The following is a 27,972-nucleotide window of genomic DNA, read 5'->3' on the forward strand; positions in this document are numbered from 1 at the left end:
GAATCAAGACTGAGAGGAGGGCATCTTAGACTGCTGTTGCTCCTGGCCACAAGAAGGACTTTCTTTTTTCCCGATTGACAGCTCGGTGGCTTAAAAGAAGGTCTCCAAAAGGCTCCCAGAAATTCCGTGAGCTGGACTCCAGGGACATGGTAGGATGGGATGCTCTTTCTAACCTCATCGCCTTCCCTTTGAAGAAAACTGCTAGGAGGACGGAGCCTGAGTCACTCTGCTCTCGCTAATAATTAAGTTGGGACGCGATGGGGAATTTCATGTTCTCCTTGGTTGCCGTTCTGTGTGAGAGTGTGTTTACATTGCCAGGGGAAAAAAACAAAAAAGAATCTACGAATGCCCTCATACCATGAAAGGTCACATTGGAACATAAAATATCCTGGCTGCAAACAAGAGTAAGCCGGCAGACATTCCTTGAAAAATGGCGTGTGTCATTTTTCTGACATGGCTAGCTGTGAGAAGGAAGGCACACTGTTCATTTCCACAAAGCCTGGTGGCTTAGCCACCCCTCCCTTCCCTGGGGATTCATTGCATATACGGATTTCCTGCATGTGGGAAATTGGGTTTTATTTCCCTCTCTTCTTCTCCGTTCTTCCCTTCCTATCGAACTTAAAATTGTCCAGCTCCCTTTATTTTTCATTTCTCAAAAACCCGTTTTTCTTGTGAAAACTGGGGAAGAGGTTGAGTCCAAATTCTTCTTCCAGCAGAAAAAGACCTCCTCTTTTTCTCCTCATTTTGACAGGAAGCTGGGAATTATCCTGGATCAGCCATAAACCTGGGATAGGTATGTAAGATTACAGTTCCGTAAAGCATTTTAGAATTGAATTTTGGGTTAAAAGTTTATGATGAAATGGTTTATGATGAAGGGCCAGATATGATTCTCGTGAAATTTATACCACTGTACCTTTGGTGCTTAAAAGGCTGAGCTTTCAAGAAAGCATTTACACTGAAATTCAGTATAACATTGAAATATGATTAAACCAAATTGTCAATTCAATTATGTTTAAATTAATGTATGTTTTATTTATTTTATTTCTTGGAAGAGGACAGCAGAGAATCAGGATTCTAACCCCCCCTTTTTTTTTTAAAAAAAAGCTTTTAATTAATGTATTTAGTTCTACAATTTAAGCACTTTCCAGTTGGCAGTTATATTGGCAGTTATATACATATATATAAAACCTTAATAAAACAACCATTATAAAATAATAGGAAACATAACTTTTAAAAATACATTGATACCTTTGATTAATTTTATAATATTATTTTATTAATTTATTATATGATTCTCTCTCTTATTGGTTTTATTGCTTTTATATGTGGCTTTATATTTTTGTAAGCTGCCTTGAATCGTCATGTGCGAATAGGCAGCAATATGAATTTCCAAATAAATAAAAAAATAAATAATGCAAACATTCATGCCTCCACAGCTAAATTTCAAGATCCTTCAGGAAAGTCAGATTTACGTAACAGAATATGGGTTTCATGCAATGTTTAGAGTAGTATTTAAAAGGAATATGCTTGCTCAGTTTGTAGAAAGGGACAAGCAATTTTCTTTCAGAGAGAGGGCTGGTAAGAGAATATTTTGGTCTGGTCAAAAATTGGTTCAAATTTAAGATTCCACCTGAATTTGTGACCTGAGATATCAAAAATATTTCTTTCAAACAAATTAAGGATTCAATTCAATTCATTCAATTCAAAACATCCAAAGGATTCGTGTTTTCAACATATCGATCCTACAAAATGTCCATCAAAAGCCTCAAAGCTTTCAGTGCCATACTTTCTTTGAAACATTCTCCTTGTATCTTAAACAAACAAAAAAGAAACCCACAACAAATTTGCTTCTGCATTTTTTTTAGGAAGACATCCACTGAGAAGATATTCGGAACTGAGGTAGACTATGTCTTATTCCCAATTTTAAGAGTGATTTTTAAAAAAATATATCACTGAAAAGCAAAACCAAAGAATCCGCCAACCTGAGTCAATGTAATTGTCAATGTCATATTTTACATACAGTTTGAACAACCATTTTTTTCTTTCCTGACTGTTTTCTGAGTTGTTAGCTGTTGCCTTTTCTCCCAGGTTTCCCTTTTTACAGTTGTTGTTGCTATCACCCCTGACCTTCTCATAGCATTTAAATGCCTCATGTTGAGTTCTGATCACAGATGGGCAGAGAAACCTCATCTGTCAAAAGGGCTACTGGCTTGGAGCTGGGCTGTCATTCTTCTCCTGCCCAGGTCTAGAAGGACCATGTGTGAAATTCTTGGAAGGTTCAGTTACTTCGGAACAGCAGGGGCCAAAATAGTTGAACTCCCTAATCTGCTGGAATGCTTCTTCCCTTGCCTGATATAGCCATTCTTTGGGGCGCAGAAGAGGAAGGAGGGGAGGGAGGAGGCAGACGGCAGCAATTCTGGTGTCAGATGGCCAGCACAGGTGCTGGTCATGGATGATCCCCACCAAGCCATACCATTCATTTCAAAAATCACAAGCAGGCCATATCCTTTGGACCTCTCCAAGAGAAAGGGTGAGATGGATCTCATATCCTTGAAGATCGCCAGGGTTAATGCTGAAAAAATATATATACATATCCTAAAACTCTGTGGACGCACAGCGGCAAAAACCCTTGGCATCCCATATTTACAGTCAATTCTCCAATGGAACCTTATGCACTTTGCAGTGAGAGTGTGCACACGTGTTCAAAAATGGTGCAAATTTTGGGGGAAGTTTCTTCTTCTAAGAGCTCCCAGGACAGCTGATTAAAAAAGGGCTATTGGTGTTTGCATTTACAGCAGCTAAGATCGGTCATTAAAACTACCATTAAAAAAAAAATCTTTTTCTAGTTTTATTAATTTATAGTATGACATATAAAAAGAATACAAAAGCAAATATTAGGGAAATTAGGGAAGGAGAAAGGGAAGTGGCTCATGAGGGAAAGCAAGGGAGAAAGGAAAAAAAAGGCATTGACTTCCGACTCCGTTGGTGCCGTAAAACAAGGCATTAAGATCTACCCTCAACTTTTTACTTTTTCATAATAATAGAAACTAGCCATTTCTATAACAACAAACCTGTCTATTCGGTAAAACCTAAAATCACAGTTTCATTTTTTTCCACCTCGAGCACAAAGTCCAGAAGTGGTTTCCAAGTAGAAATGAAAGTATTTGTATTTTTTTCTTTGATCAAAGCAGTCAGTTTAGACATCTTTGCTAACTCCATCGGTTCATCCATTGTGGGGAGCGATGGAAACTATCTCATTTTAAAACAAAAACAAAAAGATAGCACCCTTAATTTTCTAATTTTTCCCTCTTGCTATGTATCTACACTGAGGAGAGATTATTGCTAGGTAACTTGGCCATTCCGATACTGTTTATCTTCAGCGGTTGTTTAAATACGAACGGATTGTCATCACAGCACAGGTAGATAGATTTTATGCAGCAGCCCTAAAGATTCACTGGAACTTGATGAATTACAACCATTTTATATAATTAATGCACCAATTCTTTTGATATTATCATTCTGTTGTATTTTAATACCTAATAATTATAGGCCCATACAATTTAAGGACTGATATTAAATTATTAGAGTGCGTGATGGCACAGTGGTTAAAAGACGCTCAGCTTTTCAGCTGGAGAACTGACAACCTGGGTTTGAGACTCAAGTGTCACAGAACAGGGTGAGCTCCCATTCTTTGCCTCAACTCCTGTTCACCTAGCAGTCTGAAAGCATGCAAACGCGAGTAGATAAATAGGTACCACTTTGGTGGGAAGGGAAGAGCATTTTGTTCACTTTGGCATATAACCATGCTGGCCACACGAACACGGAAATTGTCTTTGGACAATGCTGGACCCCTTGGCCAAGAACAGGAGATGAGCACCATGCCCTAGAGCAGGGGTATCAAACTTGAGTTGTCATGTGACATATTAGGACTTTCTCCCCCTTTGCTAAACTGGGTGGGTGTGGGGCCAGCACATGACACATCCAGCCTACGGGCTGTGAGTTGGACACCCCTGCCCTACAGTAAAACACAACTGGACAGGGAAAACTTTACCATTATTAAATTAAGTATAGCTTAGGCTGTGCTCTTGTTTAATGTGCAACTAATAGTTAGACTGCCAAATTATGATTTCAACATAGATTTTGTTTGTTATTTGTTATTATTTTATCTAGAACTTTTAATTAGATACTCTTTGAGTATTTTTTTAATTGCACTGGTCTTTGACTGTAATAAATATTTGACAGAGGGGAGATTAAACCGAAGAATGCAAATTTTGTATCTTGTTTCTGGTTGCCCTGTGACTCTCCTCTTACTTCTCACGCAATACAATTTGTAAGTGCCAGAAGAAGTGCCAGGAATGGACAGATGGATCAGTTTGGGAGTGTACATGTCAGAATGTTTTTTTTTTTAATCCAAAAGCTTTGCATTAAAATTGTATATCTCTGGGGGCTTCTTGTTTTCTAAAGATATCTAATTTTATTTTTACCCTTTGGGATAATATCTGAAGGTTAGGAAAACAAATTTCCCCAACTGAAGCATTGTTTGGAAGTTTAAAGCTTTCTTTAAAGAAAAAAAAAGTATACTGCAAAAAGTATGGATGTTTAACAGCAAATGTTTGAAAATACAAAATTCAGTAAATTTGTGTTCTAATGGAAACTTGAATCTCTTTCCCAATGTCTGCTTCTTTGTTTAATAAATGCTACAATATTATCAATCTATGCTGGGCTTCAAATCTCTGAGCAAATATGATTCAGTACCACAACTGGGATCGACAATTCCACCATTGAGCAATGCAGTAGTTAAGCGAGACATCACATGTCTTATGACCTCACTTCTGCCACCATCATTAAATGAATCAAAGCAGTTGTTAATGCAACATCACACAGTCAACGTTTACTACCTTCTTCCCTGTGAGAGGCCTACAGGTATTGGAAGATAGCTATCTTATGTCTCTCTTCAGTCTTCTCTTCATTAAGCTAAACATACCTAGCTCCTTTAACCTTGATTGCTCTTCTCGACACTCTTTCTAGGGCCTCTTTTTTTTTTATCACGGTGACCAAAACTGGACACTATCACTTCCTATGACCTTGATGTTAACCTTCTGTTGATGCTGCAACACGTAACATGCTGCAACATGATACAAATGGAAATTGGCTCTCTTAATCTGTTTGGATGTTTTCTAGTTTGAGTGACAGGACTGTTCCTTTTAACTAAACAGAGAGAAAAACCTGCCTTGTAAGAATTAAGTGGGTTGAGCCAAGGTTGAACCCACGATAAATAAATAAATAAATAAATAAATACACACACACACACACACACACACACATACATATATTTCATATATATTTTTCAGCAGAAAAGGCTGTGAAGGTCTGACTCACAGACGAACACAATACAGAAGCCTGATGATGGCAGATGAGATTCTGCTGAAACGTTGCTACCCGAACAACAAAGCTGAATACCATACATATGAATACATAGATATATGTTGGGGAGTCATAACATATATATGTTATGACTCTCTATATATAGTTATATAGTTATGACTATATATATATGGTATTCAGCTTTGTTCAGGTATTTTCCCACATCATTATAGTTGTGCTTTTAAAGTTGTAGCTTTAAGTTGTAGCTTTACAGAAGCCTGATGATGGCAGATGAGATTCTGCCAAACCCTTGCTACAACTTTAAAAGCCCAACTATAATGACGTGGGAAAATACCCGAACAACAAAGCTGAGTACCATACATATAAATACCTGTGAAAACTTCACACACACACACACACACACACACATATATTCATGATCATGTGATGAATTAATACCACTTTATAATAACTTGGTAAGACCACACTTGGAATACTGCATCCAGTTTTGACCGCCACGATGCAAAAAAGACTCTAGAAAGATTGCAGAGAAGAGCAACAAAGAAGATATTAAAACAACAACAAGAAGAAGACGGAGTCCCCAGATCAAGGAAACAATAAAAGGACAAGCATAATTTTAATTGAAATTTAAAGAAACCTAGCCCTGGTTTTGATCTGATTCTACCATGTTTCTAGTCCAGTTGTGTCTCCTTTGGGGCTGTAGCCCTCAGTTTGTCCCACCCCCCAAAATTGTGTGGCTTTTGCTTTGCAGAAAGCAGAGTGACTCTATCCTCAACCATCAGAACAAAGTTTAGGTGTCAAATATTTCCGCCTTCTCAGCCTGAGTATTGCCAGGGGAATTTCCAAGGAAATTATCCACCTCCCCTTTCTGTACCCAGAGCAAACCTCCCATCTTGAAGGCTTAATTTTCTCTGGCCTCCATGAAAGCCCAGTCTAACTAACACCGCCAACCTGGATTTTATATGATTAGTTAGTGAAAACTTGCCAAGTTGAGTTTGCAGGCTGCCAAGTCAAGTCAATTTACTCTGATGCCTGGAAGTCTTAATCCCACTTTAATCTCCACTGTGCCCTTGACATAATGGAATTTAGTTACAAGGCTCATGTCATTGGACAAGGCGTGTTAACCATTTTAGTGCAAGCTCCTCCCCAGCTTTCCTTCCCTCCCTCCTTCCTTCTCCCTCCCTTTCTTTTCCTCCCTCCCTCTGTTTTCCTTCCTTTCTTCTTTCCCTCCCTCCTTCATTCCCTATCCCTCTCTTTCTCTTCCCTCCCTCTCTCCTTCCTTCCACTCCCTCCCTCTGTTTTCTTCTCTCCCTCCCTTCCTTCCTTCCTTCCTTCCTTCCTTCCTTCCTTCCTTCCTTCCTTCCTTCCTTCCTTCCTTCCTTCCTTCCTTCCTTCCTTCCTTCCTTCCTCCCTTCCTCCCTCCCTCCCTCATTCCTGGTTTACCTTGTGGCCTTACAGCCTCCTCCCTCCCTCTGTTTTCAATCTAGTGAACTTGACCGAGATCGTCTTGCAAATATGTTGGGGAGGGAAGAAAAACAACTTTTTTGTGTGTAAAGTTGTTCATTACCACTGTCCCGGCCTTCATTCGATTTGGGATTTCTAGGCTCCCCGAGCCTCAGGATGGATATTTTTTTTTTCTTTCAGGCTTGATTGGATAAAAAGATTTGCATAGCAGAAGTGACAAAGCCCCCCTGCCCCCCAACCCCAGTTATTAAAAAGGCAGGTGCCCTTTGAAACTCATTGAAAGAAAAGGAGAAGAGACCAACAGCTGAAGTATGTCCAACAAGGGCCATCGGTCATTTGACTAGGGAGGGTTGGAGGAATGCAAAGGATACTGCAGAAGGAGGCCGGGTGATGTCCTCGGAGAGGGAAAAGGAGCCAAACCCTGACAGCAGCTCTATTGTGCCACGAGAATGGCGACATTTCTGTGCAACCCTAGCCAGGTCACTTGCTTTGCTCCCCCCTGTGGATCAGGATTACATCCTTAACCCATTTATTAAATAGTTTAAGGGCCCTTTAGAGGGATCGGAGGCCCTTTTATTTAATTGGGGACCAGGTGTTATGTTTTGAAATGAGTTTTTTTTTATGATGAGGTTTTAATCAAATGGCAGTTAGAGAATGTTATTTCCAAAGAGGTATTTTAAACCGTCTGTAAAAAAAAAAGAAAGAAAGAAGAAGAAGAAGCAGGAAGCTGATTAACGCCACATTGAAATCTGTTTTGTGGATTCTCAAAAGTTGAGATCCCCTGAAAGAGACTTCTGGGGTTCTTCATAGGGGACTTAAGTATGCTTGACAATTTTTTTAGTTCAATTTTATTTTGGTATCTCTGAACTTCATTGAAAGTTTGAGGAGCCGATGTATGAAGTTGCTTTATTTCTATCAGTCTAACTTCTAAGACTTCCCTCATTGGGAAGATGGGGTAAATATTTCAAATGCTTATAATAATGGATTCTGATCTTGGTTGTTTTCTTGCAGACGTTTCGTCACCCAACTAGGTAACATCATCAGTGCTGGAAATAAGTGGGGTTTGCTCTCTATTCTGATGATGTTACCTAGTTGGGTAATGAAACATCTGCAAATAAATAGCCCAGTCCAGAAAGCACCAAAGTTGCTTTCATTACATTGCACAAAGCCAATGCAATGATAAGTTGCATAATCAGAAGGATAGAATCAAGATCACGTGAAGTATTGGTACTGTTTTATAAAATCTTAGTAAGACCACACCTGGAATACTGTATCCAGTTTTGGTCATCACAATATAAACAAAATGTTGAGATTCTGGAATGAGTGCAAAGAAGAGCAAGAAAAATGATTAAGGGTCCAGGGTCTAAACCATATGAAAACAGTTGCAGGAATTGGGTATGTCTAGTCTAGAGAAAAGAAGGATTAAGTGTGGCATGATAGCAATGTTTCAATATTTGAGGGTCTACCACAAACAAGAGATGGTCAACCTATTTTTCACCAGAAGGCAAGACAAAAAGCAACGGGCGGAAACTAATCAAGGAGAGAATCAACCTAGAGCTAAAGAGAAATTTCCTAACAGTGAGAACAATTAACCCGTGGTACAGCTTGCCTCCAGAAGTCGTGGATGCTCCATTACTGGAGGCTTTTAAGAAGAAGGCTGAACACTTGTCTGAAATGGCTGGATTGGGTCTCCTGCTTGAGCAGGGGGTTGAACTAGATGACCTCTAAGGTCTCTTCCAACTCTTATTCTGTTCTGTCCAGCTCACTGTTGTGCCGTACTCACATAACACTTTGAATCTAGTCACTGGCTTCACCCCATTGTGTCAATCTGCACCGTACATTAAAAAGGCCGGCCTTGTACTATTTGCCAAATTACAAAAGACATTAGTGCTAAGCTAGAAACAAATCACTTTTGCTTTGCCTTGAGTTAGCATGTGGTGTGAACCCAGCCACTTTCTATTGCTCTTGAGTAATGGTGGTGAAATGGTTAAAATGCAGTATTGCAGGCCGTCTCTGCCAATTGCCAGCAGTTTGATCCAGATGGCGTCAAGGTTGACTCAGCCTACCATCCTTCTAAGGTGAGTAAAATGAGGACCCAGAATGCTAGGGGACACGATGCTGGCTCTGTAAACTATTTAGAGAGGGCTGTAAAACACTGTGAAGCGGTACATAAGTCTAAGTGCTTTCGCCCTCCCTCCCTTCCTCAGTGCACAGTGATTAGAATGCAGTATTGCAGACAAACTCTGCCCACTGCCAGCAGTTCAATCCTGACTGGCTCAAGGTTGACTCAGCCTTCCATCCTTCCAAGGTTGGTGTTATGTCCTGAGGACTCAAGGAGTTCTCACTCAGGTCCACTCACTTTGTGTGGGCGTTATTCCCCCATTCCCATTGGTTGGTTCTCCCCAGCAGCCAGCTATAAAAGCAGGCTGCGGGGTCCAACTGGTTGCTGATTGCTGCGAGCCAGTTCCAGGCTTGGCAAGCACGGTCAGCCCTTTATTTGTAAAATAAAGTACTGTTGCACTCATGCTCTGGTTCAGCCTCTCATTGCTCAAACTTAACACTGGCGACGAGGTGGGATGGCTACCAGATGCACCTTGCAACCGCTGAGTCACTAGCCACCGATCCGCAGCCCAGAGAGAGCGATCGGCTGGCGATAAGGGAACGCTGATCCGCAGCCAGAGAGAGCGGTCAGCTAACTAACGAGCGATCAAAAAGAGCAAACGCAGATCCGCAGCCAGAGAAAGCGGTCTGAGTCAAAAAGTTAGAAGCGTCTGTAGCCGCTTGTTAGCCCCGCTACGGGGAAAGTGAAGCGCTGCGAGCCGCAGCCGCTCTGCATTTGGCGCGAAATTCAAACGGGTGTCATTTGAATTTCGAACCAGTAGGAATCACAGCACAGCGCTGTAGAGAGTCACTAACGCCCACTTTTTTTGGCGCGAATCTAGACACCTCCAACGGCTAGCAGCCAACGTGGTAACCAGAGAGAGAAAGAGAGGTTAGCAAAAAACCTCTCCAGAGCTGATATCACTAGTAACTCACGGCGCTCGTAGTCCCAGAGAGATTTTTTCCGCAGGTAGCCCAGCCGTTCCAGCACCATGAGTTCCAACCCAGTATTCCCAGCGTTTAAACCAGACGAAGAGAAGTGGGAATCGTATAAGAACCGTTTCAATCATTACATCGATGCGGTCGGCCTGGCGGATGCGGGAGAGCATCGGAAAAACTTATTTCCTAATCTACTGCGGAGCCACCGTTTACGATACACCGCCGCAGCACTCGTAGCGCCGAGAGAATTGAAAAACGCGTTCCGTGGTCCGAGTTGCTTGAGATCCTCACTAACCACTACGCTCCCAGGCCTTCACAAATCGCCAAGAGGTTCACGTTCCGTATGAGGAAGCAATCAAGTAAGGAGACCATCAATCAATATATGGCCGCCCTCAGAACAGCAGCCCTGCACTGCGGGTTTGGAACATACCTAGAGGACATGCTCCTCGATCAATTAGTTTGTGGGGTCAAGGATCTCAACCTACAGAGGCGACTGCTGCCAAAAAAGACCTCAACCTTGCAAGCGGTAGAGGAGGCCCTAGCAGCCGAGCTAGCAACGAACTCCAGCCACCGAAATTCAGGGCCCAAGTGCCAAGCTAGCATCGTTCCCAGTCCATTCTGAAGAGGTGGAAGCGGAGGAAGCCCACAATGATGAGAACGATGTCCATCGCCTCACCAATGACAGACGGTCGCAGGTAGGGGCCAAACAAGAATACACCGGTCCACCCAAGCACATCACGCTGTGCCTAGCCTGTGGGGGATCACATCAAAGGGCCACCTGCAAGTTTAAAGGAGCCGTTTGCAACAACTGCCATAAGAGGGGCACATTGCGAGAGTCTGCCAAGCCCCCAAAGCGCTGCACACAGACCCCCGTCCTCGCACTCGGGACCACAGAGGCAAGTATTAAACTGTCGCACACACCGCCTTGCCAGGCGTACTTGCCACACTGTTAGTAAAATTTCTCTCTCCGTTTCCCTAGAAGGTAAACCGTGCCACATGGAGGTGGACACAGGGTCAGCGCTCTCAATAATCTCGTGGAACACCCTCAAGAGACTCCACCCCGTGCCCGTCATTCAGCACTTATTGCACACATTCGAACCGGGCAGTATTTTTGCTAAATTGGACATGTCTCAAGCATATCAACAGTTCCCTGTTGATAACCAAACAGCGGAACTTCAGACCATCGTCACTCACAGGGGTGCCTTCCGATGCAAGCGTCTCCAATTTGGCGTAAGTGTTGCCCGGGTATTTTCAATCCCTCATGGGCGGATTTTACAGGGCCTCCTGGTGTAGTACCCTACTTCGACGACATCTTGGTCTCGGCCAGGGACAGACCCCAACTCTTCCAGAGAGTGCGAGCAGTGTTAGAGAGGTTCAGACAGCATGGCCTCAAGTTAAAAAAGAAAAATGCGCCATTGCCACTAGACAGGTGGACTTTCTGGGTTATAAAATTGACGCCTCTGGCATTCACCCCCTGGAGTCCAAGGTCAGGGCGATCCACGAAGCTCCCACACCGACCTCCAAAACGGAGCTACAAGCTTTCTTGGGGCTCCTAAACTTTTATGCATCCTTTTTGCCCCATAAAGCCTCAGTAGCCGAACCCCTACACAGATTACTAGACAAAAAGTCACCGTGGCACTGGGGGCACAAAGAAGACCAGGCGTTTAACGCCGTCAAATCACTACTTACGTCAGAGGCAGTGCTCATCCAATTCGACCCCAACCTTCCTTTAGTACTGGCAGCAGATGCATCCCCTTTTGGAATTGGGCGGTCCTTAGTCACCGACTCGCCAATGGCGCCGAGGCCCCCATCGCTTTTTTCTCCAGGACGCTCTCGGCCACGGAGCGAAATTACAGCCAAATAGACAAGGAAGCCCTAGCAGCTGTTGCAGCCGTGAAAAAGTTTCACGAATTCCTTTTTGGCCACTTCGAACTGGTCACCGACCATAAGCCCCTCCTGGGCCTACTGGCCGGCGACAAACAGACACCTCAAGTCCTCTCCCTCGGATGACAAGGTGGACACTTTTCCTAGCGGCCTACTCATACAAACTTATCCACTGCCCGGGCAAAACTCTATCCCACGCTGACGCGCTCAGTCGCTGCCCCTTACCCGCTCCGGCTGAAGACCCAGCTCCTGTCAATGCCATTTTTGAAATCACCCAGTTGGACCTGCCCATCACCGCCTTGACATCGCCGCCAAAACCCAGGCAGACCAAACTCGCCCAGGTGCTCGACTGGGTGAGGAGCGGGTGGCCGGGAGGCAATGTTGATAACAAATTCGCACCCTTTAAGACTCGCATGCAGGAGCTGTCCAGTTTGCAGGGTTGTCTACTGTGGGGCACTCGAGTGGTCATTCCGACCTCGCTGCGTACCCGAGTCCTGGAGGCGTTGCACGAGGACACCCCGGCATTGTGAGAATGAAGGCGTTGGCATGCAGCTACGTGTGGTGGCCGGGTCTAGACGAGGACATTGTCAATTGGGTAAGTTCCTGCAGCATTTGCCAGGAATCCCGTCCTGCTCCCCCATCGCCACCCCTACCAGATGGGAGAGCGCCAGCGCCCCTTGGTCTAGAATCCATATCGATCTGGCGGCCCTGCATGGAAAGATGTTCCTAGTGGTCGTGGACGCTTATTCCAAATGGATAGACGTGGCGCAGCTATCCACGACCACCACACTAGCAATCACCAACGTGTTAACGCGCCTGTTCGTTACACATGGACTACCCGACTCCTTGGTCTCCGATAATGGCCCACAGTTCGCATCAGTAGAATTCAGCCGTTTTGCAGCCAACCTAGGCATTCGCCACATTTTCACAGCCCCATTTCACCCTGCGAGTAATGGGTTGGCTGAAAAGGCCGTCAGGACCACCAAAGAGGCCCTCGCTAGGTTTGGCAGAGATGACTGGCACCACAAACTCTCACGGTTCCTGATGAGCCAGCACTCAACCCCTGTGCAGTCACCAATAAGTCCCCAGCGGAACTTCTGATGGGCCGGCGCCTGAGGACTGTATTAGATAGACTGCACCCACAATACTGCCCTGACTCTCCCTCGCTTCCACTTGGGGTTAGACATTTTATGTTACAGGAGCCGATATTCGCAAGGAATTTCGCTGGGGACCCACTTTGGATTCAGGCGAGGTCATCGCCGTCACCGGGCCGAGATCGTATAGAGTCAGGCTGGAGGATGGTCGCGTCTGGAGGAGACACATAGACCAACTCAGAAGGCGCCTCAGCAACCTCGCAAACAAGAATCCAGAGTCTCCAGTCGAAGGGAACCGTCTCATCCGCCACCCAGCCACACCGCACCCAGTGACCAGTCTGCGCCAGCGGTCGTTCCGGTCAGCCCAAACTCGGACAACAGCGCCCAGAGAGTTGACCAACCGGATCCAACCCACGAGAGCTTGACCCAGAAACCAACCCGGTGGTTTCCGAGGATGCCAGTCCGGAGAGAGTGTTGGCGACACTATGCCAGCTCAACCGTCACAGACTGATACCGAACAGTCAGACAATGTTCCCGAGTTGCGCCGCTCCGGCGCCAACACAAACCCCCATCTACCTCAAGGACTATGCGTGTTCGCATCTGGGGGAAGGGGTGTTATGTCCTGAGGACTCAAGGAGTTCTCACTCAGGTCCACTCACTTTGTGTGGGCGTTATTACCCCATTCCCATTGGTTGGTTCTCCCCAGCAGCCAGCTATAAAAGCAGGCTGCGGGTCCAACTGGTTGCTGATTGCTGCGAGCCAGTTCCAGGCTTGGCAAGCACGGTCAGCCCTTTATTTGTAAAATAAAGTACTGTTGCACTCATGCTCTGGTTCAGCCTCTCATTGCTCAAACTTAACAGTTGGTAAAATGAGGATCCAGATTGTTGGGGGCAAGAGGCTGACTCTGTAAACCCCTTACAGAAGGCTGTAAAACATTGTGAAGCGATATATAACCCTTATGGCTATAACAGTGTTTTACAATGGTAGATGCTTACAGATCTAAAAAAGCAGCAAGCAGTCACAGGATGAAATGTGCATGTCCACGGAACACATTCATGGATGTATTTAGAACAAGCCTCCTTAGATAACTTCCTACTTTCTATCTGCAGCTTTCACAATCATCGCCATCCCTTTTTTGGCTGCTCAGCCGGAACTTTTCTGCAGAAAGAAGAGTTGATGTTTAAAAAGGAAACAGCTGGATTAAAAAAGCCAGGAGAACTGGGGCAGATCCAGTTTCATTAGCGGAGGGATAGTTGGGGCCCCGGAGGAGAACAACTGGGAAAGGGGCCACGAAAGAAGCAGAGTGCGGGTGGGGAGAAGCTTGGTAGGAAATGGAGGAGCATAAAGGACTAATAACGAAGAGTGGAAAGTGAGAAGGAGCCAAGAAAAACAAGCAATAAATAGATGGAAAAGAGCGGGGGAGTCAGAAGAGGAGAAAACGTAGCTTGGAGCCATGTAATAGGAAGAACGTGTGGCCTGATGCAGGCGTTCACCATTGCAAAAAATATCAGTCCTTGCAAAAATGGAAGATCCTGACGAAACATGAGCAGGGAATAAGTTAGGATCCAGTTTTAGATACAATTTTCTGCCTAGAAAGAAGAGTGAGGGACTCAGGATGGTAGCATTTTCCTTAACACCCCACCCCCCCAAATATACGGTATATTTCTATGTCTCTGTCTCTCTCTTCTCTCCTCCCTCCCCCCTCCCCCCTCTCTCATCTATCATCTCTCTCTTATCTATCGAGATCATCTATCTATCGATCCCCTGGTCATTCCCCAAATAGCTAATTCTTGAGGTTTGAGACCAATATTAATAGCTATTAATAATTGAAATATCTGAAAGGTATTAAGCCTGCTTAATCCCTCTCTCTCTCTCTTTCTCTCTCTCTCTCTCTCTCACACACACACACACACACTCACCCACCAATTTTTTACTACCAATTCTATGGGCGTGGCTTGATGGGTGTGGTATGGCTCGTTGGGCATGGCAGGGGAAGGTTACTGCAAAATCCCCATTCCCTCCCCACCCCACTAACCTGCTTTCCAGCTCCATTCTCCTGTGCAGGGCAACCAAAGAAGACCCAGACGATCAACTGGGACTCGATGGGAGGCAGAGAATAAATGGGTGCGGGGCTAGCCAGAAGTGGAATTTGCCGATTATCCGAACTACTCAAAATTTCTGCTACTGGTTCTCCAGAACTGGTCAGGACCTGCTGAAGACCACCTCTGCTACCTACAGTACCTACCTACCTACCTACCTACCTACCTATCCTTGTACAAAGGAAGACATCTCTTTAGCAGTAGTGATGGGTCACAGCTGTATTATTTTTTCCCATTGCACATATAATGAAAGAAACATTGGTTTAGAATGTCTCAAAGGTGTTTTTTTTTTTCTTTTCTGAAAGGGAAATGGACTGTTTTTATCTGAGGAAGAAATTTTAGTTCTCTCCCAAGAAGCTTCACCAATTGTAATTGATTGGTTCATTTGGTTTAGAAATAAGTTTGCAGAAAGACAAGAATTTAGATGAAATTATTGTGGGAATTCTTCAATTGATTTTATTAGCCAGGACATAGCCAAGAGGTGGGTACAACTTCCATGGTACAATTTGTGGGGAATTGTATTAAAATCCAATAAAAGGAAGACCTCTGAAATAAATGTTTTCCACGAGGCTTTTGTGAGCAGCAGCCTAAATCGTTATTATGCAGAGGATGGGCTGTTCTTTCGAAATCTTTGGAGAATTTCTCATTCTCCTGCAGAAATGTCAATTAACTATCCTCCAGTTTCTTTATTAAGACCTGGTAGAGGATTTCAAAATGGGGGGGTACAAAATTATTCCTCCTGGGGACTTATTTATTTAATTTAATTTATTCGCTGACTATTGGCTGCTCTGTTGCTGCAATGGTTAGAATGCAGTACTGCAGGCAACTCTGCGCGCAGCCTGAAGTTTGATCCTGGATGAGGCTCAAGGTTGACTCAGCCACCCATCCTTCCAGGGTTGGTAAAATGGGGACCCAGATTGTTGGGGGCAATTTCCTAACAGTGAGAACAATTAACCAGTGGAACGGCTGCCCTCCAGAAGCTGTGCGTGCTCTATCACTAAAAGCTTTTAAGAAGAAGACAGGACAGCCACTTGTCTGAAATGGTATCGGGTCTCCTGCATGAGCGGGGGTTGTACTGGATGACCTCCAAGGTACCTTCCAACTCTGTTATTCTGATCTGTTTGTCTCACTGTTGTGTTTTATTCACATAACACACTCAACCTAGTCACTGACTCCACCTCATTGTCTCATTTTGCACCATACATTAAAGTAGCTGGTCTTGTACTATTTGCCAATTTACAAAAAAACATCAGGGCCAAGCTAAAAATAAAGCAATTTAACATGTGATGTGAACCTAGACCCATTCTCTTTCTCTTGAGTTATGGTGGTGCAGTGGTTAGAATGCAATGGTTCAAATGCAGTATTGCAGGCTAACTCACTGCCCACTGCCCAGAGTTCGATCCTAACTGGCTCAAGGGTGACTTAGCCTTCTATCCTTTCAAGGTCAATAAAATGTGGATCCAGATTGATGGGGGCTATAGGCTGACTCTGTAAACCGCTTAGAGAGGGCTGTAAAAGCATTGTGAAGTGTATATAAGTCTAATTGTTATTGCTATTGTTACCTGGCTGTGGGCTACACTAGGCAGCTCTCCACAATAAAAATAGAGAAAATAAAATAATTGTAAATAGAACATCGAACCATAAACAAATGAACAAAACAACATGTCTTCATGGAGACATCCATGTTATTTGCATCAATATTGAATTTTCATATTGAAATGCTTTTTTCCAGTGTGTGTGTATGTGTGAGCAACCTTCTCATGGCCCACTTGTAAAAACACCAGATTCTTCACGTTGCTATCTCTTTTCTGCAATTATTAGGAAATTTGTCCATTAAAAGAGTAAGACTTATTTTTTTAAAAAAGACACTTTGTTATAATACTGAGTCAAAGGTTGCTGGGGAAGATTTTAATCATTTTTAAATAGACATAACCCAGCTGTCTATTTAAGCTGCCCCTTTATTGCTTCAGGAAATAATCAATGTTATTAAAAGTATGAAAATAAGAAAAATTCCCAGGCCCAATTCAGTGGGTATATGACCTATATTGATTTGGTGTTGTTGTTTTAATATTGTTCGATGTTTAGAATAATGCTTTTTAAAAAAAATAAAATAAAATACAAAGCTTTTTCAACTTTTTCTAATCAGAGATGTAAATCTGATTTAAAAAAACGATAAAGACTTTGCTAATTTGGCACAGTATCAACCCAGCATTTTGTTAACCATAATTTAACAATGAGCCTAGTACATGAAAGGACAGAAGAAACTATCTTCAATTATCCATCGTGAATGGTCTGAATTTAAAAAATTGAGAATTTTAAAAAAGGCAGGCAGATATTGGTTGGTAACAATACAATTTGAAACTTTAAGAATACTTTCTGAAAACCTGAAATCGATGGTGGTGGCTTCACTGAATGCAGAAAAGGCCTTTGATATGCAGTTAAAATTTCTGGAGGATAATTCCTTCATTTTTAAATCTGCTGAATCATTTTATATCAATCAGATTATAATGTTGCATTCTTATTCCTCTGCCGGTATTTTTTTTTTTTAAGAAATAGTAATTATTTCTTTGTTTATCTAGATGGTACATGAAACTCATTAAGGGCAACTTTAATATTTTTTTAATTTAATTTCATATTGCAATCATTGGCCTGCCTTAGTAAGCAAATAAAGAAGCTAAAATTGAACACAAAGTGGTCTTAGATGCTCCAACACTGGAGGCTTTGCCTGAAATGGTATAGGGTCTCCTGCCAGACCAGGGAGTTAAACTTGAAGACCTCCAATATAATGGTAACAGAATATCTTATGCCACCAGACTTGACATTTTAGGCTTAGACCACTTAGAGCTACGCCACCTTCAGTCCAACCTAACCATAGGACATAAAATTATCCATTGCAACGTCCTACCCATCAATGATTACACCAGCTTCAGCCACAACAATACACAAGCACACAATAGATACAAAACTCAAAGTAAACCCCACCAAACTTGATTGCAGGAAATACGACTTCAGCAACAGAGTGGTCAATGCCTGGAATGCACTACCTGAGTCCGTGGTTTCTTCCCCAAACCCCCAAAACTTCAACCTCAGACTGTCTACTGTTGACCTCGCCCCATTCCTAAGAGGTCTTTAAGGGGTGTGCATAAGCGCACTAACGTGGTTACCATCCCTGTCCTAATGTTCCCTTTTACTCGTATCCATTTCATGTATGAATAATCATGCTTATACTTATATCTGTTATCTAATAGGTGCTTGACAAAAATAAATAAATAAATAAATAAAACAAAGTCAGAGAGTTAATTGAGAGAGAAACAAGGGGAAATAGGGAAAGTGGGCTTCTTAAAAACCCATAACTGATATTCAAATTCGTCTCAAGCCGTGAATTTTCCCGAGCAGCTGGAAAATTTGTCTCCAGCAATCATTTGGCAGGATCCTAAGCAGCGTTAACCATCCATAGTGATAATTCAATATGATTTGGCTCTAATTGGACAGAGGAAATCTCTTGTAGGGTTCTTCAAGTGTGTCAGATGAAGGATGAATGTTGATTGGAGGAGGAAGAACAAGGAAGAAAAACAGATGTTGATCAACCTTTTCTCATCTGTTCATTGGGATAAAATGCTCCTCCTTTGCCAAAATACTCCGGGAGTGGGAGAGCAGGTTTTCTCAGCTGCCCATCTCTTAGATCTATCACAATCCACTGGACTTTTAGTGCACGACACACACAATCTCCAGCATTGTGTTCATTAAGTTTTAAGAGAGCCAGTTATTTCGAAAAAGGGAATGGCGGAAAAGGCACTCGGTTTTGCATAGGAATGTGCATTAATCTTTTTAAATGACAACGCAATTAATGGCTGGCAAAACATTACTTTTGAATTAACAATTCCCCCCCCCCCCTGCAGACGTTTCCCCCTTCCCACCCCAATGAAAAATAGGACCAAGGCCACCAAAGATTCCAGGAAAGGCTGCCTTGAGAGGAGGAGGAGGAGGAGAAGGAGGAGGAGGCAGGATTTCCTACGATTTGATGTTGCTCTTAATTAGGAAGCACATTAGAAGCACATGCTCGCATGTGTGAGGATGTGAAGTTGTAGCCAAATCCATGTTTTCTATTAGAGCTTACATTCCATGCTTTGCCAGAGCCTTGTTCTGTTTTGTTCATGTTTTACAATATTTCCTCAGCCTTCTTGGAGGCCTTTCTGCACCCCCAACCAACGCCCCCCAGCTCAGCCGACTTTTCTGGCTTGTTCTGCAAAGCTACTACAATGAACATATGTGCTTGGATCCCAAACAGACCAGGGTTTTTTTTTTCCTTTTTTTTGTTTTCTTCTTGGGAGGGACTGTACAATGCATCCCTAAATACAAATGCAAGGCAGAAGGGAGAGGGAGTCAACAAACATTACAAATGAGTGGATTGTTGTGTTTTCCCCAATTTTGTCATGAAATCCACATGAACGGTATTGACAAGGCCCAGGCCCTGCCTAAGAACGGCTAAATCCAGCCATCATTCTAAACCATGGTTTGTTTTAACATTGGTTTGTTGAAAGCCACAATGCTCAAACTCAATGGAATTCTGAATGACCAATCATGGCTTACTATTAAATCCGGCATACTTCCCTTAATCCTCCAAGGAAAGATTGAAGGCAAGTGAGGTCCAGGCAGAAGAAGAACATCATGCCTTCAAAATATAAAGGACTGATTTGGACAAAACTCGACAGCACTTTGTTTGTTTGGCTGTTGATAAAAATAGGATCTGCAACATGATCGCCAATGTCTGATGGATGATGGATATGGAGGAAGAAGAAGAAGAAGAAGAAGAAGAAGAAGAAGAAGAAGAAGAAGAAGAAGAAGAAGAAGAAGAAGAAGAAGAAGAAGAAGAAGAGGAGGAGGAGGAGGAGGAGGAGGAGGAGGAGGAGGAGGAGGAGGAGGAGGAGGAGGAGGAGGAGGAGGAGGAGGAGGAGGAGGAGGAGGAGAAAGGATGATGATGATGATAATAATAATAATAAAGATAATAATGATAAAAATGATAATAATGATAGTGGTTTAGAAGTAGAATTGATGTATCTTTACTAAAAAAAAACCAGGATATAATGCAAAGTCAACTTTCAATCTGTACTTTGAGAAACATTTTAAGGTGGTGAGATAAGTTAGGTTGGACTGAAGGTGAGAATTTTCTAAGTAGAGGCAATCCTTGACTTATGACCACAATTGAGTCCAAAGTTTATATCGCTAAGTGAGACATTTGTTAAATGCATTTTGCCTCATTTTACAACCTTTCTTGCCACCATTGGTAAGTGAATCACTGCAGTTGGTAAGTTAGTAACCTGGTCGTTACACGAATCTGGCTTCCTCTGGCTTGCTGGTCAGATCACATCACAAAAGGGGATCATGTGACCTCAGGACACTGCGACCGTTATAAATATGAACCAGTTGCCAAGCATCTGAATTTGGATCATGTGACCATGGGGATGCAGCAATGGTCGTAGGTTTGAAAAATAGTCATAAGTGACTTTTTTTCAGTGCTGTTGAAACTTCAAACGATCACTAAATGGACCATCGTAAGTGCTAGTTGCTTCCAGCTCTAGGAGGCGGTGCTCATCTCCGTTACAAAGCCAAAGGGCCAGCACTGTCCAAAGACATCTCCATGGTCATGTGGCCAGCATGACTAAACACCGAAGGCGCACAGAACGTTATTCCCTTCCCACCAAAGTTTTTCCCTTGCATTTTTACATGCTTTCGTACTGCTAGAAGCTGGGACAGGTAACAGGAGCTCACTCTGTTATGTGGCGCTAGGGATTCGAACCGCCAAACTGCTGACCTTTCTGATCAACAAGCTCCGTGTCTTAGCCACTGAGCCACTAGGTCCCTGTAAGCTGGTATCAAGTGTTAAAAATGGCAGAAATTAGAACCACAGACAAACCATGGAGAAAATTCACCAGGTAAGGTAAGTTGGAACACGGCTAGTCTGAACCAGTAAGCAAAAATCAAGAAAATAGGTTCACAGCTAATCAAGAAATTCATCAAAAAAGATCACGATAGAACTTCAGATAGCTCGGAAGCAGGGTGTATGACCCCTATGGAGCCCCTCTGAATTACTTAGAACTGACTATTCGTCATGATGCCAACATTCAGGGCCATGTTATTTTGCAATTTGTTTTATGGGTTGATTGGGTGTCCCACCAAGCCACGCACATCTACGCAGCATGAAATATATACAAGAACAGCTCTGTAGGTTTTCATCTGGTAGAAGATTTAATCCTACATTTTTTTAAGGTTGTATATGGAACATTTTGATTCTTCATGCAAACAACACCCCCAAACCCATAGTGTTTCACTGGTCAAGTGACAATAATAAAGTTCACTTACATACATACATACATACATACATACATACATACATACATATAGTATAATGCAATATATTTTATGTAACACTAAGGTAAGATAATATAACAGACGGTAGATGAACATAAAAAGGGTGGCAAGAAAGAATATTGAGAACAGGAAAAGGGAAATTTGCTGAGCCAAGAGAGAGGAAAGGAATTTAGGGAAAAGCAGGAAGTAGAAACAAGATCTGTTAAGTGTTGCATACTCACAAATGATTTGCTGGATAGACAAAGCAGGGGATGTTGATATCATGACAGGAAGGACTGGGCAGGAAGTAATGTTGATGTTTAAAAAAATAGCAATAAAATCCATGGAGAAGAGGAGGAGGAGGAAGAGGAGGAGGACACCTAGATCCTAGCTGAGCACTTGCAAAAATTTAAAGTTTTACGTTCATGCTGTCAATTGCTTACAATGTTCTTCTCTTACCTGTATACTACTAAACCTCTTCTCCTGATCATTAGCAGGGCAACATAGTATATCAAAGGACAACATTTTTTGAACCCAGGTACAGGCGGGATTGTTTCAGTTTTTCAAAAGGAAGGTGATGCATCAAATCTTTGGTGGAAGTAAGGTTGGATCCCAGCCAGGGCATTTGTAAATGAGACCAATGAAGGACTGATAAAAACTATCTCTACCTGCTGCTACAGCACCCTGTGGATTCCTTTGTTGCAATCTCCTCTACTAACACATGTAAACTGGTTGTATTAGGACTAGTTTTTGCTTGGATTGCTTGATGAACATGTGCCTGCTGCATGCATGTTTGATTTAAGCCGACCAGATTGTGTTTTCCAGCAGTGATAGCCCTGAAAACATGTGTTCCATGAGCTGTGTACATTCTGTTTGATGTGTTTCATGTTTTGTTGCAAGACAACCTTTTGATAGGGCTTATCTGCGCTGGAGGAATTTATGACTATTTTACTGTCTACAGCATATTTGCATTTCAAAACTGAGTTGAAGAATGGCTGGGCTCACCTGTTGAGTCTTGCCTAATGTTGGAGCATAAACTCTCCTGCAAATGAAGCAGCCTCATCTAAATGAGGGTGAACTATTAGTAGCTCTTGGGCTTGTAGTAAGTATTCTATATTTGTTGTAAATTAACATCTAAATAAAAGAAGTTTCTGGTGAACTCCCTTTCTGAGCCTCATTGAAAGATTTCTAACTTTTAATCGGGTCTTCAAACCTGACAGCTTTAAGACTTGTGGACTTCAATTCCCAGAATTCCTCCTCCAGTCATGTTAGCTCAGGAATTTTGGGAGTTGAAGTCCACAAGTCTTAAACTTGCAAAGTTTGAAGACCTTTGCTTTTAATTATCTGTAGCAATGCCACTGATTGGGACCTGAAACCCTTCTGGAGTTATCAGAAGAGCAATAGAATATTTTCAGCAAAATGGTTTTGTCTAAGCAAATTATGCAAATCTAAAAAGTTTTTTATGCATTTATTGGAGAGGAAGAGGAAGAAGAAGAAGGAGAAGGAGAAGGAGAAGAAGAAGGAATTTCAGAGTTGGAAGGGACCTTGGAGGTCTTCTAGAAACACACACAATCACACACACACACACACACAGACACAGAGAGAGAGAGAGAGAGAGAGAGAGAGAGAGAGAGAGAATTAATAATAAGCACTGCCATTTTATGCTAAGAAACATACAGAGCTAATCGTTACAGATTTCTGGTGAGAAAATGTGCTTCATTAAGAATGTCTGGCTGCTGAATGCTAGCTATTACACAGTTTCTTGAAAGAAACTTCATTGAAATCTTACGAAATTCCTGTTAAATTATCTATTTGACTGTGGAACAGACTATTCAGGATATATACCAGCGTGGGATTCACATTTTTTTACTACCGGTTCTGTGGGCATGGCTTGGTAAGCGTGGCAGGGAAAGGATACTGCAAAATTTTGGCCTTTGTTTAGTACTTGATGTGTGCTCTGAGAAGCACAGAGCCGAAGACAGAAGCCTGAAGATGATGAATGAGACTTCATCGAAACTTTGCCTAGATACTTCCAATCTTACGCGGGAAAAAACCCGAATAACGATAGATAGATAGATAGATAGATAGATAGATAGATAGATAGATAGATATAATTAATTAACAAAGTTGGAAGGGACCTTGTAGGTCATCTAGCCCAACCCCCCGCCCAAGCAGGAGACCCTACATCATTTATTTTTATAATATATAAGTTTATTTATTTTATAATATAAATGTATTTATATTTATATGTATATTTATTTATTTTAGAAAATTTATATTGCCGCCTAATCACACATGGAGACTCAAGGAGGCTTACACGGATATAAAAACATCATAAATAAAAATAATAGCCCCTCCCCCAGCAACAACCTATCACACAAGCCATATGTGGTCGATGTTTGTGTATGGGTATATATTAATTTTCTTTTAATAGCGGGCATCGGGATTCAATTTTTTAATGTGTCCCAGCGGGTTCCCAGAAAAAAAGTGACAATAAAGGTTATCCTACCCAACTCTTCTTTTCCCTGTATTATACCACTGTATAATAATAACATGCTTGCATGCTTCTGAAAGAAAACATGGGGCGTTAGTTCCTCTTTTGACTCCTTTCAGTTCCAAAAACAAAACCAAAAACCAAGAAACCTCAGGCAAAACCAACCTTATTTACGAAAGCTATTAAAGTCATCTAAACCTCACATTAAGCTTTGCTGGCACAGCAGTTGGTTCAATCACAAGCACATATTGCTGTCACTTAGATACAAGATAATTTACTATTTTAAAGATCGTGCAATATAGGGAACTGGAGTTTTGCAGTGTTTATGTTCCTCTTTTTTCTTTTAAGTTCTTTGCACAGCCAAGGGAGTCTTCCGTGCTCTGATTCCACGGCACGGGAACATTCCCACAATTTGTTTGTAATGGGAAGAGATGTCAGGCATGAAAGACCAAAGCCACATGTTAAGTTCCAATTAAACTGATTTATTGCTCCTTCTATGTAATTTGCAGGAAAGAAACTTTTCTGGAGCGCTCCTTCCTTACTAACTTGGTCAAAAGAGCGAATCTTCATTGAATCCTAAAGATTCCCCCTTTTGGCTATGCTACTAACAAAGAAGTGCTCCAAAAAGATTCCAACTTTCAGGTCATATACCCTGTATGGAGAATAATGGCATTCCCACGATGGTCATGAGCTGGATCCCCCTGAGGCCAAACAAAAGGGCGCCCTGAAAATACACGGGAAAGAATTTTCATAGACAATTTAAAGACTTTAAACATCCCATGGGAAAATGCTGGTGACTCGCCCCCAAACTGAAAATATTGGAGATCGCTTGCTTCTCGATATGCTACAAAGCATGGGATGATCTAATATTAGCTAATGCTGGTTGCTCTTTCCTATGCATGGGGATCTAGTCAACTAATGGCTGACACTATTTTGCCTTTAGATAAGAGTTCACAGAATTCAAGGGGGTTGGACTTTGTCCATTTGTGGCTACAAAGCAAACTCTAGGCTGATCCCTCTTTTGGCTGGCACTCTTTCTATAGGAGACTAGGTGAGAATAGAATAGCAAATAGAATAGAATAGCAAATAGAATAGAATAAAATAGAATAGAGCTGGAAGGGACCTTGGGGGTCTTCTAGTCCAGCCCCCTGTTCAAGCAGTAGAACCTATACCATCTCAGACAAGTGGCTGTGCAGTCTCTTCTTAAAAGCCCCCAGTGATGGAGCAGGCACAATTTCTGAAGGCAAAACTGTTCCACTAGTTAAACTCTTAGGAAGTTTCTCCTTAATTCCAGGTTGCTTCTCTCTTTGATCAATTACTTCTTGTCCTGCCTTCTGGTGCTTTGGAAAACAAGTTGACCCCCTCTTCTTCTTTGTGGCAGCCCCTCAAACACTGAAATATTGCTATCATGTCACACTTAATTCTTCTAATTCAGTTGTGTCCCACCCTTGCTGGTTCTAATGGCCAGGTCTATCCACATCCTCTGATTCTTGCACTACTTCTTTGAGAAATCAAATATAGTTTCACGCTGTGTTCTTTTTTCCAGTTATGCAGAGAAACACGAGTTTCATGGGAAGAAGGGGGTTAGGAGAAAGAGTGAAAAACATATAGGTTTGTTAGCAAAGGATCTGTGGAGACGTAAGAACCACGAATCCAGGTGTAAAGACAGTGCTTTCACCGCCTCCCATTTTGGTAAGAATCCAAGAAGCTCTTTTCCTGCTAGCTCACTGATATGAAGATAAAGTTGATGGGAAGAACATCATTCATTTAATTCTTCTGTTGCAGTGAAGGGCAACAGAACAGGCTGTGGGTGAAACGGTAGTGAGTAAATATTGAAATGTTATCTCGTACAACGGCACATCTTTTGACATGATGGGGCATCAAACCAATTTGTAACTTTCCTAAGGCCGTGTTTGGTGATCTAAGACAGCTGCGGAATACCTGTGGCTCCTGGAAAAGTCATATTTCAACCATTAAATGTGCAGGTTTCGATGTTAGATTGCCAATCTGCTGACAATTACAAGAGCTAGCCCTGTACCACTTAATGTATTTCAGTCCAACCATAGAGCCTTGCCTTCTAAATTGAAGCTCAGCTTATTCTCTCCCTTGCTCAAGGACAGCAGTCGCCATTCAGATGCTTTTAAATAGTGCAGTCTTTTGGATTACAGACAGCATGTCAAGGCAGACTTATTAAATGGCAGTTTGTTATAAATTTGAAAATCGGCATGTAGGCTTCAGGGGGATATATCATATTCTCTTGACTGAGGAGCAAAATAGAGATGTGAAAGGGGGATAATGGAAACAGCAGCAGAATGTAGAAAGAGAAAAAGGAAAGGAAAGGAAAGAAAGAAAGAAAGAAAGAAAGAAAGAAAGAAAGAAAGAAAGAAAGAAAGAAAGAAAGAAAGAGAAAGAAAGAAAGAAAGAAAGAAAGAAAGAAAGAAAGAAAGAAAGAAAGAAAGAAAGAAAGGTGGGAGGAAGGAAGAAAGGAAGGTAGGAAGGAAGGAAGATCTATGCAAAACTTTCAAAATTGAGAACATACGTGGTATAGAGGTGCTTGTTGGTAAATCTCGAAGGCCATTTTAGGGGATTGATTATATTGATATTAAGGATAGATGAACCTGTTTTCTTATTTTCATTTTTAGTTCTGATTTCTTATCTTCAGCATCAGTTTTGAAAATTCATCGGTTTTGGTTCTTTCCTCTATTTTTCGTTATATATCCATTCAGACCAACTAACTTGCCTATTTTTTACACATATTAAAATGTGTGTACATTTTGGGGAGAAATGTCTCCAGACGTGAATTTTTGGCTATAATTTTACAGAAAGATTTTTTTTTTTCCTTAAGCATTTTGCTGGCTGGAAGATTCCCAACGTTCCAGTCATCTGTATTTTACCATCTCCAACCAGTTCGGCATATAAGAAAATAACAAAGCAAATGGAACAAATAGCCTAGAAACATACAGATAAGAGATTAAGCTCAGAACCTGAATAATTCATCACTAACCTGATTCCTGAAGTGTCATTTGGCAGAGCCGCATCACAAAATTTGGCCATGCTGAGTGGAACAGCTGTACCTGTCAATAAAAAGGAAATGTAAAATCTATTAAATTACCTGATTTATTAGTAGTATTTTTTAAAAAAATCAGCGTTATGAATGGAAGGAAAAATGAAAGATCATAGAAAGCTTCTGGATCTCACTGTCTCCTAAGCCATAAGGGAAGAGCCAGTCTCCTATGGGGTTTCATTTAATGACTGTTTGAAGTTACAACGGCATCAAAAAAAGTGACTTATGAACATTTTTCACACTTATGATCACTGCAGCAACCCCATGGTCACGTGGTCAAAGGTCTGGGCAACTGACTCATATTTATGATGGTTTCAGGGCCCTATGGTCATGTGATCTCCTTTTGTGACCTTCCGACAAAACAAAACCCACGGGGAAGCCACATTCACCTAACAACCGTGTTACTAACTTAAAAACGGCAGTGATTCACTTAACAACAGTGGCAGGAAAGGCCACAAAGTGGGGCAACACTCACTTAACAAATGTCTCACAAATCTTGGGCTCCATTGTGGTCGTAAGTCAAGGGCTACCTGCATTATGAAATTTATATTTATTTATTTTTACTTTTGTTTGTTCCATTTCTATAGCCTCCCACCTTATTCCAATTGACTCTGCAGGACGGATGAGGACGGAACATTCAGACAAGACATTCTAATGTTCCATAGTTCTCACATGCCTAACTCTGGCACGCCGCTTTCCCCACACCAGACGCACCAGTCAGCCAAGAGGATAAAGAAGAGAAAAGCGCAGGGGCTTCGTTTTCTCTTTGTTTTCTCTTTGTTTTCTCTTCGTTTTCCCCTCAGCTGAGGAGGATTTTTTTCCCTTCTCTTAGCTGATCCCCCCACCCTTTTTTTTACTACTGGTTTGGCCGAACTGGTAGCATTTTTTGCTAGTGGTTCACCTGAACTGGGCTCAACCGGTAGAATACCACCACTGCTGCTCTCTGAAAAAACAAAGTTAAGAAGTGGATAAGGATAAATATTAAAAAAAACCAAAAACAAGCAGAAAGACAAATGGATCCTGTTCAGAAAAGCGGAACCAAGTAGTCGATTAATTTAGTTTAGTTTAGTTTAATTTAGTTTAGTTTAGTTTAGTTTACTG

At 42.1% G+C, this 27,972-nt stretch overlaps 1 long non-coding RNA gene across 1 annotated transcript; it reads left to right on the top strand.

The window, feature by feature from the left end:
• Positions 1 to 27,941, top strand: LOC148124711 (uncharacterized). Its single transcript, XR_015745098.1, has 3 exons — positions 1 to 793; positions 25,354 to 25,499; positions 27,459 to 27,941. It is a non-coding gene; the product is annotated as an uncharacterized LOC148124711 (long non-coding RNA).
• The last annotated feature ends 31 nt before the right edge of the window (positions 27,942 to 27,972 follow it).

This window comes from Pseudonaja textilis, chromosome 13 (assembly GCF_049901715.1).
Source record: "Pseudonaja textilis isolate UNSWEBS1 chromosome 13, rPseTex1.2, whole genome shotgun sequence".
Classification (NCBI taxonomy): Eukaryota; Metazoa; Chordata; class Lepidosauria; order Squamata; family Elapidae; genus Pseudonaja; species Pseudonaja textilis.